This window comes from Microcaecilia unicolor, chromosome 12 (assembly GCF_901765095.1).
Source record: "Microcaecilia unicolor chromosome 12, aMicUni1.1, whole genome shotgun sequence".
Lineage (NCBI taxonomy): Eukaryota > Metazoa > Chordata > Amphibia > Gymnophiona > Siphonopidae > Microcaecilia > Microcaecilia unicolor.
The window spans coordinates 107885204-107899085 of record NC_044042.1 but is presented as its reverse complement, the minus strand read 5'-3'; positions in this window follow the sequence as shown (position 1 = coordinate 107899085).

The following is a 13882-nucleotide window of genomic DNA, read 5'->3' as shown; positions in this document are numbered from 1 at the left end:
CCATAGATAGATTAAACTATTTATGTAACTGGAGGTCTCTAATAATTCAGCAAAATTCGCCCTTTCCTCTCTGAGCACACCACCCGAACTCTCATCCACTCTCTCATTACCTCTCGCCTTGACTACTGCAACCTACTCCTCACTGGCCTCCCACTTAACCATCTATCCCCCCTTCAATCTGTTCAGAACTCTGCTGCGTGTCTTATCTTCCGCATAGACCGATATACTCATATCACCCCTCTCCTCAAATCACTTCACTGGCTTCCGATCAGGTACCACATACAGTTCAAGCTTCTCCTACTAACCTACAAATGCACTCAATCTGCAGCCCCTCCTTACCTTTCTACCCTCATCTCCCCTTATGCTCCTACCCGTAACCTCCACTCACAGGACAAATCCCTCCTCTCAGTACCCTTCTCCACCACCGCCAACTCCAGACTCTGCCCTTTCTGCCTCGCCTCACCCTATGCTTGGAATAAACCCCCTGAGCCCATATGCCAGGCCCCCTCTCTACCCATCTTCAAATCCTTGCTCAAAGCCCACCTCTTCAATGTCACTTTCGGCACCTAAACATTGTACCTCTATCCAGGAAATATAGACTGCCCCCAATTTGATTCCTTCCTAATGCTCAGATGGCAGTGCTGCAATGCCCAGAAGCAAATGATGGCCTACAATGCTGAAAACTTACTGCCAGCATGGACTTGGGGTTTAGGGAGAGGATTTTGCTCACACCTTTTCAGTGGTAGCTCAAGATGAGTTGTGCTCATAATCTAAGTTTTGTACCTAAGGCAATAGAAGGTTAAGTGTCTTGCACAAGATCACAAGGGGCAGCAGTGGGATTTGAACTGACCCTGTCAGGATGTCAAGATTGGTGCTCTACCCAGTAGGCCACTCCTCCACTCCAGGCCATTCCTCCACTCTAGATATGTCACACTCAGTAGGGCGCCCAAATTTGGGCACAGAGCCCAGATGGGTGCTAAAAACCAATAATTGATGTTAATTGGAGTTAATTGGCACTCATTTTGATCAACACACACATCTATCCTATAATGCTGAGTGCCAAAATTGTCTCATACGCAACCAAAAGAGAGCGTGACCATGGGAAAGGTATGGACCGGTCAGGAGAATTCCAAATATTTAGGTGCAGTGCTATAGAATACCAGGCTTATGCATCCAACTTGCACACCAGGATTTAAACCAAGTTTCAGCTGGCGTAAGTCCTCACACCCAACTCTGGGGTTCTAAGCACTATTCTATAAAGGGTGATCAGTCCAGAGGGCCCTTTATAGAATTGTGCTTCGTGCACAATTTTTCCTGAAAGGCGGATGTGGTCCCTACGTTAGCGTCACTAGACAAAAGTATTGGGGGGGGGGGCATAGGGGAGGCAAGTCAAAGTGACAGTTCTGTACATCACATCCTTCCCCTTTCCCCTGTAAATTATCTGAAAATGGAGTGGAGTAGCCTAATGGTTAGTGCGGCAGGCTATGATCCTGGTAACCTGGGTTCAATTCCCTCTACAGCTCCTTGTGACCCTGGGCAAGTCACTTAACTCTCCATTGCCCCAAGTACAAAAAACTTAGATTGTGAGCCCCCTAGGGACAGAGAACGTACCTGTATATAATGTGTACAGCACTGCATATGTCTAGTAGCACTGTAGAAATGATTAGTAGTAGTAATAGTACTATAAATCCCAAAGGCCTCAGAAACCCCTTTTATTCAGTTTCAGTCACACACAGAGAGTTCTGGGAGAAGAGGACATTTCTCTGGATAAGTGAACATTATTTTACTCTGTGCTTTGATGATTTAAAGATTGGTGATAAAAGAGAAATTGTAGGTTTCTTGATAAGACACTGCATTTAAAAAAGCAAACTTTAACTAATTTCCATAGTATAAAAACTTGAACTTTCTGACACAGCCTACAGCATTAATAGTCTTCATTATTTGCAGGTGATTAAATTAGCCTACTACATTCTGTTGACTTCTACTGCCTAGTACATCCTTCCTTGAGATTTGCCCATCATGAGTCCACCTGCTCCTCTGCCTTTTTCTTTCTGTTCCCCTCCCTTTTGAACAGTCTCCCCCCTCCCCCTTTCTATTAGGTCCGAAGCCCTTTTGAAGACCCACTTTTTTGAAATGGTCTTTGGGCCCTTTGCTCCATATCTCAAGTTCCTAAGGGTGGGGGGGGGGGGGGGGGGCTGTGCGGTCCCAGCAGTATGAACCATACCTACTGTTATTTTATTATTTTTGGTGTGACTGTCCTATTACCTTTGGCGTTCCTTTCATGTTTTTATATTTTATTGTAAGCCGCTATGACCTGTGTACAGAAACAGCGGGATATCAAGTGTTTTTAATAAACATGATAAAAACTATTCAAGGTTGTCAAAACATACGGATTATGAGAAATTGCAGGAAGACCTTAGGAAACTGGAAGACTGGGCATCCAAATGGCAGATGAAATTTAATGTGGACAAATGCAAGGTGCTGCACATTGGGAAGAATAATCCAAATCATACTTACGTGATGCTGGGGTCCACCTTGGAAGTCAACACCCAAGAAAAAGATCTAGGTGTCATTTTAGACAATACATTGCAATCTTCTGCTCAATGTGCAGCAGCAGCCAAAAATGTAAATATGATGCTAGGAATTATTAGGAAAGGGATGGTAAATAAGACCAAAAATGTTATAATGCCTCTATATCGCTCCATTTTGCAACCTCACCTTGAGCACCACCTGAACTCTCATCCACTCTCTCATCACCTCTCGCCTTGACTACTGCAGCCTACTCCTCACTGGCCTCCCACTTAACCATCTATCCCCCCTTCAGTCCGTTCAGAACTCTGCTGCCCGTCTTATCTTCCGCCTAGACCGATATGCTCATATCACCCCTCTCCTCAGGTCACTTCACTGGCTTCCGATCAGGTACCACATACAGTTCAAGCTTCTCCTACTAACCTACAAATGCACTCAATCTACAGCCCCTCATTACCTCTCTACCCTCATCTCCCCTTACGCTCCTACCCGTAACCTCCGCTCACAGGACAAATCCCTCCTCTCAGTACCCTTCTCCACCACCGCCAACTCCAGGCTCTGCCCTTTCTGCCTCGCCTCACCCTATGCTTGGAATAAACTCCCTGAGCCCATACGCCAAGCTCCCTCCCTGCCCATCTTCAAATCCTTGCTCAAAGCCCACCTCTTCAATGTCACTTTCGGCACCTAACCATTGTACCTCTATCCAGGAAATCTAGACTGCCCCCAATTTGATTGACTGCACTTTTTTGTCCTTTAGATTGTAAGCTCCTTTGAGCAGGGACTGTCCTTCTTTGTTAGATTGTACAGCGCTGCGTAACCCTGGTAGTGCTTTAGAAATGTTAAATACTAGTAGTAGAGCATTGCATTCAATTTTGGTCACCGCATCTTAAAAAAGATATAGTGGAATTAGAAAAGGTTCAAAGAAGAGCAACCAAAATGATAAAGGGGTGGAATTCCTCTCATATGAGGAAAGGCTTAAGGGGTTAGGGCTCTTCAGCTTGGAAAAGAGACGGATGAGGGGAGATATGATTGAGGTCTACCAAATCCTGAGTGGTGTAGAACGAGTAGAAATGAATTGTTTTTTTTTACTCTTTCAAAAAGTACAAATGCTAGAGGACGCTCAGTGAAGTTACAAGGAAATACTTTTAAAACAAATAGGAGGAAATATTTTTTCACTCAACGAATAGTTAAGCTCTGGAACTCATTGCCAGAAGATGTAGTATCAGTGGTAGTCCATAAAAGGTTTGGACAAGTTCTTGGAGAAAAGGTCCATAAGTCTGCTATTGAGACAGACAAGGGGGAAGCCACTGCTTGTCCTCAGATTGGTTTGCATAAACTACAAATTTAGATTCACATGTAGTATTTGTACGTGACACTGTCTGCTGATATCTCAACTTCCAATCTGGCCCCACAATACTGCTCTCACACCACTGACGGACACCACATTTATTATGATTTATCTCTCCTACGATGGAGCTTGTAATTTGGATGCATTCTTTGCTTCGGTCTTCACAGAGGAAGATTTGGGTGGGATACTGGTGTCGGAAATGGTATTTCAAGCGGACGAGTCGGAGAAACTTACTGACTTCACAGTAAACCTGGAGGACGTAACTGAAGAGTAGCAAATCTCCTGGACCGAATGGTATTCATCCTAGAGTACTGATAGAACTGAAAAATGAGCTTGCGGAGCTACTATTAGTGATATGCAATTTATCCTTAAAATCGAGCATGGTACTGGAAAATTGGAGGGTGGCCAATGTAACGCCGATTTTAAAAAAAGGTTCCAGGGGAGATCTGGGTAATTATAGACCAATTACTGAGACCAAGTCAGCACAGCTTTGGTGTGGGGAAATCTTGCCTGACCAATTTACTTTCACTGGACAAAGGGGAGCCGGTTGATCCTCAGGAGCTTAGTCTAGAATGGGTGGCAGAGCTGGTAGTTGGGAGGCGGGGCTAGTGCTGGGCAGACTTATACGGTCTGTGCTGGGGCTGGTGGTTGGGAGGCGGGACTAGTGCTGGGCAGACTTATACGGTCTGTGCCGGGACTGGTAGTTGGGAGGCGGGGATAGTGCTGGGCAGACTTATAGGGTCTGTGCCAGAGCTGGTGGGTGGGAGGCGGGGTTGGTGGTTGGGAGGCGGGGATAGGGCTGGCCAGACTTATACAGTCTGTGCACTAAAGAGGACAGTACAAATAAAAAAGTAGCACATATGAATTTATCTTCTTGGGCAGACTGGATGGACCGTGCAGGTCTTTTTCTGCCGTCATCTACTATGTTACTATGTTCAAAAGGTGTTTGACAAGGTACCTCATGAAAGGCTACTGTCACGTCTGTGGTCGTGACCCCTCTCAGGCTTACCTTATTTCTGGGGGTCAGCTTCTGAGCTGGCTTCTGTCTGTCCTTTCTGAGTTAGTTCTGTCCCTGTATGCTGGCTGCTTCCAGCGTGGCTCTAATTACTCCACTATACTGCACCTGTGTGTGTTGCCTGAGTTAGCTCTGCCTCTGTCTCTGTGTGCTGGGTGCTTCCAGCATGGCTCTGATTGCTCCACTGTGCTGCACCTGTGTATGTTGAGCCTCTCTATGCTTCAGTATGCTTTCAGCCTGCTTCTTGGTTTGTGCTCCCCTCACCCTCTGGTGACCAGAACCGGTGGCTGCCATAGACTGTCTTGCTGTCCCTACCCATTCCAGGCTTCAGCCCAGTCCGGTCCGAATCTTCCAGGCTGCCAGACTTGTCTTTCTTGTTTGTGCCTGAACAGCACCCGTAGTTGCCTTGAGATTGCTGCAGCTGAGCCTCAGGTGCTGATGGGCTTTATTAATCACCTAGAAACTTCTGTGTTTGCCTTTGCATCGCTTAAGGTCCCTGGTATGCTGGTGTGCGCTGTGCACTTCTGCCTAGCCCAGTTTATTGTCTGAGATTCTTGCCTGATTTTAGTCTACTACTACTAAACATTTCTAGAGCGCTACTAGGGTTACGCAGCACTGTACAATTTAACAAAGAGAGACAGTCCCTGCTCAAAGAGCTTACAATCTAATAGACAAGTGAACGGTTGGTCCGATTGGGGCAGTCAAATTGGGGCAGTCTGGATTCACTGAATGGTAAGGGTTAGGTAAGGATTAGTCTAGTCTTTGTGTAGTGTATCTTGTACTGTATTGCTTGTTTCCCAGTCTTGTTTCTTGTTTGTATTTCTCTGTCTAGTTCTTGGTTGTCTGTGTTTCTTGTGTAGTGGCTGCCTGGCAGCTTTCAGTTCTGTCTCTTACCTGTCTGGGTTTCCTTTCTTAGTGGCTGCTTTGCATCGTTCAGTCCTGACCCTTAAGCCTGTCCACTTCCTGCCTAGTGTAGTATTTGTCTGTCTGTGAGTCCTAGCCCAGTTTCCTGCCTTGCTGCCCATGTATATTCCTTTCCCCTTTGACCCTTAGTCCTACCCTGTTCAGCCTAGTTGGTTTCCAGTTCCTGCCCTGTTCGGTAAGTCCTGCCAGCCACCTGGACCTGGGGGCTCAACCCCTGGGGAATGGTGGTCAAGTGCAGGTGAAGTCTAGCTGTCTCTGCCAGAGTTCTGCCTTGTCTCTGGTGTGGGGTGGTTTTGCCTGCCGCGGCTACTCCTCGGCAGTGGCCCAAGGGCTCATGAACCCAGGTTCTGCCTTGAAAACATGACAGCTACAGAGGAAATTGGAGGGTCATGGGATAGGAGGAAATGTCCTATTGTGGATTAAAAACTGGTTGAAGGATAGGAAACAGAGAGTGGGGTTAAATGGGCAGTATTCACAATGGAGGAGGGTAGTTAGTGGGGTTCCTCAGGACCGCTGCTTTTTAATATATTTATAAATGATTTAGAGATGGGAGTAACTAGCGAGGTAATTAAATTTGCTGATGACACAAAGTTATTCCAAGTCGTTAACTCGTGACAGGATTGTGAAAAATTACAGAAGGACCTTATGGGAGACTGGGCGGCTAAATGGCAGATGACGTTTAATGTGAGCAAGTGCAAGGTGATGCATGTGGGAAAAAAGAACCTGAATTATAACTACGTCATGCAAGGTTCCACATTAGGAGTTACGGACCAAGAAAGGGATCTGGGTGTCGTCGTCGATAATATACCGAAACCTTCTGCTCAGTGTGCTGCTGTGGCTAGGAAAGCGAATAGAATGTTGGGTATTATTAGGAAAGGTATGGAAAACAGGTGTGAGGATGTTATAATGCTGTTGTATCGCTCCATGGTGCGACCACACCTTGAGTATTGTGTTCAATTCTGGTCGCCGCATCTCAAGAAAGATATAGTAGAGTTGGAAAAGGTGCAGTGAGGGGCAACTAAAATGATAGCGGGGATGGGATGACTTCCCTATGAAGAAAGACTAAGTAGGTTAGGGCTTTTCAGCTTGGAGGAGAGACGGCTACGGGGAGGCATGATAGAGGTATATAAAATAATGAGTGGAGTGGAGCAGGTGTATGTTCACGCTGTCCAAAAATACTAGGACTAGGGGGCATGCGATGAAACTACAGTGTAGTAAATTTAAAACAAATTGGAGAAAATGTTTCTTCACCCAATGTGTAATTAAACTCTGGAATTCGTTGCCGGAGAACGTGGTGAAGGCGGTTAGCTTGGCAGAGTTTAAAAAGGGGTTAGACGGTTTCCTAAAGGACAAGTCCATAAACCGCTACTAAACGGACTTGGAAAAATCCAAAATCCCAGGAATAACATGTATAGAATGTTTGTACGTTTGGGAAGCTCGCCAGGTGCCCTTGGCCTGGATTGGCTGCTGTCGTGGACAGGATGCTGGGCTCGATGGACCCTTGGTCTTTTCCCAGTGTGGCATTACTTATGTACTTACGACTCCTAACCTCCAGTTTTCATCTTGGAGCTAAATTTGCACAACACGAAGCATTGCTGAATTATCAGGATCCATCTAATTTTTCTAGATTAGGAGCAGTATTTTCTCATATGCTTCATGCGAATTTGATTATATCCCTTCTCTTTAAACATTGGGAAGTGTTGATTTTACACTCTTGTTTTAAAGATCATGCTTTGATTGCAATACCAGAAAGGCAAAACGATTGGGGAAACCCTTTCATTTAAACATATAGGTTATAGGAGAGGTCATAATAAGTGTGCCTGTCGGTGTGAGAGCACTATTGCGGGGCCAGATTGGAAGCTGAAGAGATATCAGCAGGCATTAATGTCATGTATGAAAACTGTATGTGAATCTAAATTTGTAGTTTATGTGATCGTATGCCCTTGTGATATTTAATAGATCTATTAAATATTACCCTGGAATTGGTATCATGGAATATTGTTACTCTGGGATTCTATCAGGTACTTGTGACCTGGATTGGAAATAGGATACTGGGCTTGATGGTCCACTGGTCTGACCCAGTATAGCTATTCTTATGCTCTTATTTTCGAGAAACCGTATCCACATAAAAAGCAGGTGAGAGTGTACCCATGGCACTAGTCAAAGGGAAAAGGCATACAGTTGTTCCTGTTTTGAAGTTAAGTTCAAGATAGACCTACAGACTTTGCATCGAGGCAGCAAATTTAGAACTTGTTCCCAGAGAGCATTCATGCTGACAGTTGCAGAGCAGATGGTCACCTGGACCCTGTGCAGGCATGTTATTACGTGTATTACTTTTTTGCTTTTCCTCTTGAGAACCCAAATTATAGCTACGGAATAAAGGCGAAAACAGGCTGCATTTGAGAATGCAAGTAGTGCTTTAAAATTTTATTTTTGTTACATTTGTACCCCGCGCTTTCCCACTCATGGCAGGCTCAATGCGGCTTACATGGGGCAATGGAGGGTTAAGTGACTTGCCCAGAGTCACAAGGAGCTGCCTGTGCCTGAAGTGGGAATTGAACTCAGTTCCTCAGTTCCCCAGGACCAAAGTCCACCACCCTAACCACTAGGCCACTCCTCCACTGTTGCTACTATTTGAGATTCTACATGGAATGTTGCTATTCCACTAGCAACATTCCATGTAGAAGTCGGCCCTTGCAGATCACCAATGTGGCCACGCAGGCTTCTGCTTCTGTGAGTCTGACGTCCTGCACGTACGTGCAGGACGTCAGACTCACAGAAATGGAAGCCTGCGCAACCTTCTACATGGAATGTTGCTAGTGGAATAGCAACATTCCACATAGAATCTCCAATAGTAGCAACATTCCATGTAGAATCTCCAATAGTATCTATTTTATTTTTGTTACATTTGTACCCTGCGCTTTCCCACTCATGGCAGGCTCAATGCGGCTTACATTGGGGAAATGGAGGGTTAAGTGACTTGCCCAGAGTCACAAGGAGCTGCCTGTGCCTGAAGTGGGAATCTAACTCAGTTCCTCAGGACCAAAGTCCACCGCCCTAACCACTAGGCCACTCCTCCACTGTTGCTACTATTTGAGATTCTACATGGAATGTTGCTATTCCACTAGCAACATTCCATGTAGAAGTCGGCCCTTGCAGATCACCAATGTGGCCGCGCAGGCTTCTGTGAGTCTGACGTCCTGCACATACGTGCAGGACGTCAGACTCACAGAAACAGAAGCCTGCGCAGCCTTCTACATGGAATGTTGCTAGTGGAATAGCAACATTCCACATAGAATCTCCAATAGTAGGATCATTCCATGTAGAATCTCCAATAGTATCTATTTTATTTTTGTTACATTTGTACTCTGCGCTTTCCCACTCATGGCAGGCTCAATGCGGCTTACATGGGGCAATGGAGGGTTAAGTGACTTGCCCAGAGTCACAAGGAGCTGCCTGTGCCTGAAGTGGGAATTGAACTCAGTTCCTCAGGACCAAAGTCCACCACCCTAACCACTAGGCCACTGCTCCAGCCTGCTGCCTGACTGTAGTAGCTCAGCCCTGGTTCTAAGTTCTCTGACAGGCTCTTATCTGTCATCAGGCTCCTCTGAGCAATGGAGGCCAAACATCCTCTGGTAATTAACCACATCCCTTCTGCAAGAGGCTTTCTAGCCTGTATCTTAAACACTTCCAGATGTTACAATGGTGCAAACTTCAGCCACAATGCCCTGTGTGTTTCTACTTCTTTCCACATTCTCCAAATGAGCTGCTGCAGATTTTGAGCGAAGCACCCACTCATTGGAGTCTCCATGAGCGCAACTTCTCTCTGCAAAGGCTTCCTGTGAAAAATAATCCCATTCAGACTACCTCGCGTTACGGTAAAAGTAAGGATTCACAGTTAAATCTCTGGGCAAGCCTATGTCTTGTTAAAAGCTCAGCCCTGATCTAGCCCAGGGTATAGCATTCGCTAATTCTGCAGCGAGAAAAAACATGTTGGCATGTCATCATCCGGTTTATCACTTGCTCTCTTATAACGCAATGACATGCTGTTACAGCACAATGCTGAGAGTGTAGATAGCAATCACCCTGGTTATATTTCCCAGACTCTTAACAGCAAAATTAAGAGATGCAGATGAAGATCCCATGTGACCACTTCTGCTTGTATAGCCTCCTGAGTGCTGTTTTTGGGCCAGCCAAATAACTTGTACAGAGAATCCTAGTGACTTAAGTATGAAGGCATAAAACAGGGAAGGAGAGCGTGTACTGATAAATCCTAAATGGTATTCAAACATGCGTGGGATAGGCATAAAGGAATCCTGTGCAGAAGGAATGGATCCACAGAAGCTTAGCTGAAATTGGGTGGCGGAGGGAAGAGGGGTTGGTGGTTGAGAGGCTAGGATAGGGGAAGGCAGACTTATACGGGGTCTGTGCCGGAGCCGGTGATGGGAGGCGGGACTGGTGGTTGGGAGGCGGGAAATACTGCTGGACAGACTTCTACGGTCTATGCCCTGAAAAAGACAGGTACAAATCAAGGTAAGGTATACACACATGAGTTTATCGTGGGCAGACTAGATGGACCGTGCAGGTCTTTTTCTGCCATCATCTACTATGTTACTATAAATAGTTCTACTGGATCAGACCAATGGTTCATCTAGCCCAATATCCTGTTTCCAACAGTGGAAACCCAATTAGTAAAAACATTCCATGCTACCAATCCCAGGGCAAGCAGTGGCTTCCCCCATGTCCATCTCAGTAACAGACTATATAGTCTCTTCCTCCAAGAACTTGTCCAAACCTTTTTTTAAACCCAGTTATGCTCATCGCTGTTACCAGTTCATATTAGTCCTCTTGGGTACGGAGAAATAAAGGCCAGCAGTCAAGCAGTAGATACTGGACATTTGTAACTAGTTTCTAGGACATTTATCAGAGCAGCAAAGAATTAGCTGACGCATTTATGGATTAAAATAGTAACCCAGAAAATGCAAGAGGTTGAGTCTTCTCACTCTGATTTTTTGCCATGTGGGTAGTTTAGCAAGAAAACTCCCATGTCCCTCATGTGACCTCTCAATCCTTCTCCTACCACTGCCTTCCACAATGTCCCAGCTCTATCCCTCTTTCATATCTTCTCATTCCCCCACCCTTTACTATCATGCTCTGTACCTGGGCTAATGTGGAAACAAGCAAAGCAGAGCAGTAGTAGGTACAGATAAATCTTTATTGTAGGATTTCAGCCTAATAAAATGCCCGACACAGGCCGTGTTTCACCCAAAGGGGATGCGTCAGGCGCTATACTGTGATCATCATTACCAAATGGCTTAAATGGTGTGTACTCTAGTTTCCACCATATACAATATGAAGAAAGATTAAGGAGGCTAGGGCTATTCAGCTTGGAGAAGAGACGGCTGAGGGGAGACATGATGGAGGTATATAAAATAATGAGTGGAGTGGAACAGGTGGATGTGAAGCGTCTGTTCACGCTTTCCAAAAATACTAGGACTAGGGGGCATGCGATGAAACTACACTGTAGTAAATTTAAAACAAATCGGAAAAAATGTTTCTTCACCCAACGTATAATTAAACTCTGGAATTCGTTGCCGGAGAAAGTGGTGAAGGCGGTTAGCTAGCAGAGTTTAAAAAGGGGTTGGACGGTTTCCTAAAGGACAAGTCCATAAACCGCTACTAAATGGACTTGGGAAAAATCCACAATTCCGGGAATAACATGTATAGAATGTTTGTACGTTTGGGAAGCTTGCCAGGTGCCCTTGGCCTGGATTGGCCGCTGTCGTGGACAAGATGCTGGGCTCGATGGACCCTTGGTCTTTTCCCAGTATGGCATTACTTATGTACTTATGACCTATAGAAGGCAAAAAACCAGCAAAGTTACTTATTCAAAAAAATCATTCTCCAGAAGATGGCAGCATGTTACCACACACTTCAGTATCACTGGGCTAGGCATTTAAAATTCTGCTGTAGTTTTAGTTGCTGGTGGGCTATTCTAAGCATAAACCAACCCAGCACTTTTTTTGTGCCAGTATGCACTGGTACGGTGTACCAGCACCTTTTTTCCCCAGGGCCAGCTCCCCTGCCTGCCTTCAGCTCCCCGACAGCCCTCCTTTCCGTTCCTGCCTCCGCCCTGCATTTAAATCTTTTATTTTACCTCGTCACGGCGGTGGGAGTGAAAGCAGCAGGCTTCCCTCCAGCCTTCCCTTCCCGCCCTCGCAGAAACAGGAAATTACATCAGAAGAAGGTGGGACACTGAGAGGGAAGGGAAGGCTGGAGGTGAGCCTACTTTCACTGCTGCGGCGAGGTAAAATAAAAGATTTAAATGCAGGGTGGCGGCAGGAACGGAAAGAATGGCTGGTGGGGAGCTGAGGGCGGGCAGGTGGGGCTGGAACTAGAACTCGGTGGCTGAGAAGGGGGGCAGGTGGAGGCTGGGGTGAGTCACTGGACATGGAGGGGAGGATGGGGGCAAAGGAGAATTGCTGGACATAGAAGGGAGGGCAGCAGCGAAATGCTGGACATGGATGGGAGAGAGGATAGGGGCAAAGGAGAATCGCTGGACATGGAAGGGAGGGCAGGACAGAGTCAGCAATTTGCTTCATTTTTTTTGAAGGCAAGAATAAACATGTGGATAAAGGTGATCCAGTTGATGTAGTTTATCTAGATTTTCAGAAGCTTTTGACAAAGGTCCTCTTGAGAGACTCCTGAGAAACTTAAAGAGTAAGGGGTTCTGGTATGGATTAGGAACTGATTATTGGACAGAAAACAGAGGGCAGGATTAAATGGTCACCTCTCTCAATGGAGAAGGGTGAATAGTGGAGTGCCACAGGGATCGGTACTGGGAACAGTGATATTTGACATACTTGTCATTCCAACTTCCAGATCATTTATAAGTGTGGTGATTAAATTTGAAGATGAGACAAAATTATTCAAGGTTGTTAAAACTTGTGCGGCCTGTGAAATATTGCAGGAAGACCGGGCATCTAAATGGCAGATGAAATTTAATGTGACTTTAGAAAGAATAATAATCTGAATCATACTTACCTGATGCTGGTGCCCACCTTGGGGGTCAGAACTCAATAAAAAGATCTGGGTATCACTGTAGATAATATGCTGAAATCTTCTGCTAGGCATTATTAGTAAAGGGATGATGAATAAGTCCAAAAATACTATAATGCCTATGTATTGCTCCATGGTGAGTCCGCACCTTGAGTGTTGCATTCAGTTCTGGACACCGTGTCTCAAAAGGTTCAAAGAGCAACCAAAATGATAAAGGGGATGGAATTCCTCGTATGAGGAAAGGCTAAAGAGGTAAGGGCTCTTCAACTTGGAAAAGAGACGAATGAGGGGAGATATGACTGAGGTCTACAAAATCCTGAGTGGTGTAGAATGAGTAGAAGTGAATTGATTGTTCACTCTTTCAAAAAGTACAAAGACTAGGGGGCATTTGAGGAAGTTACATGGAAATACTTTTAAAACAAATAGAATTCATATTTTTTCACCCAATGAAGAGTTAAGTACTGGAACTCTTTGCCGGAGAATGTGGTAACAGTGGTTAGCATATCTAAAAAAGGTTTGGACAAATTCCTGGAGGAAAAGTCCATATGCTAGTGACAGATGTGGGAAGCAACTGCTTGCCCTGGGATTTGTAGTACTGAATGTTACCAGGTACTTGCGACCTGGCCTGGCCACTGTTTAGAAAACAGGATAGTGGGCTAGATGGACCATTGGTCTGACCCAGTATGGCTACTCTTCTGTTCTTATATCCTGAAAACCTAACTGGCTGGGTAGCTGGAGTGAGCTTTGATGGTAGCTTCAGACGTTGAGAACTAAGACTTTTATGGTTTGGGTCCCAGAAATGGCAAACCAAAAAACCCCAGATCAGGATCCAGGCTGGAGTGGGCTTTGACTTCAATCCCACTAGTTGGGAAGTAGGACCGGTGTCGGGGAGACTTCTAAGGTCTGTGCCCCAAACGTGGCAAGGAGGGATACAGATAGTATGCCAGTGTTTACTCATGAAGAAGTGGAACCTGTCCAGAGGGCCAGATTCAACTCTGGTCACCTTG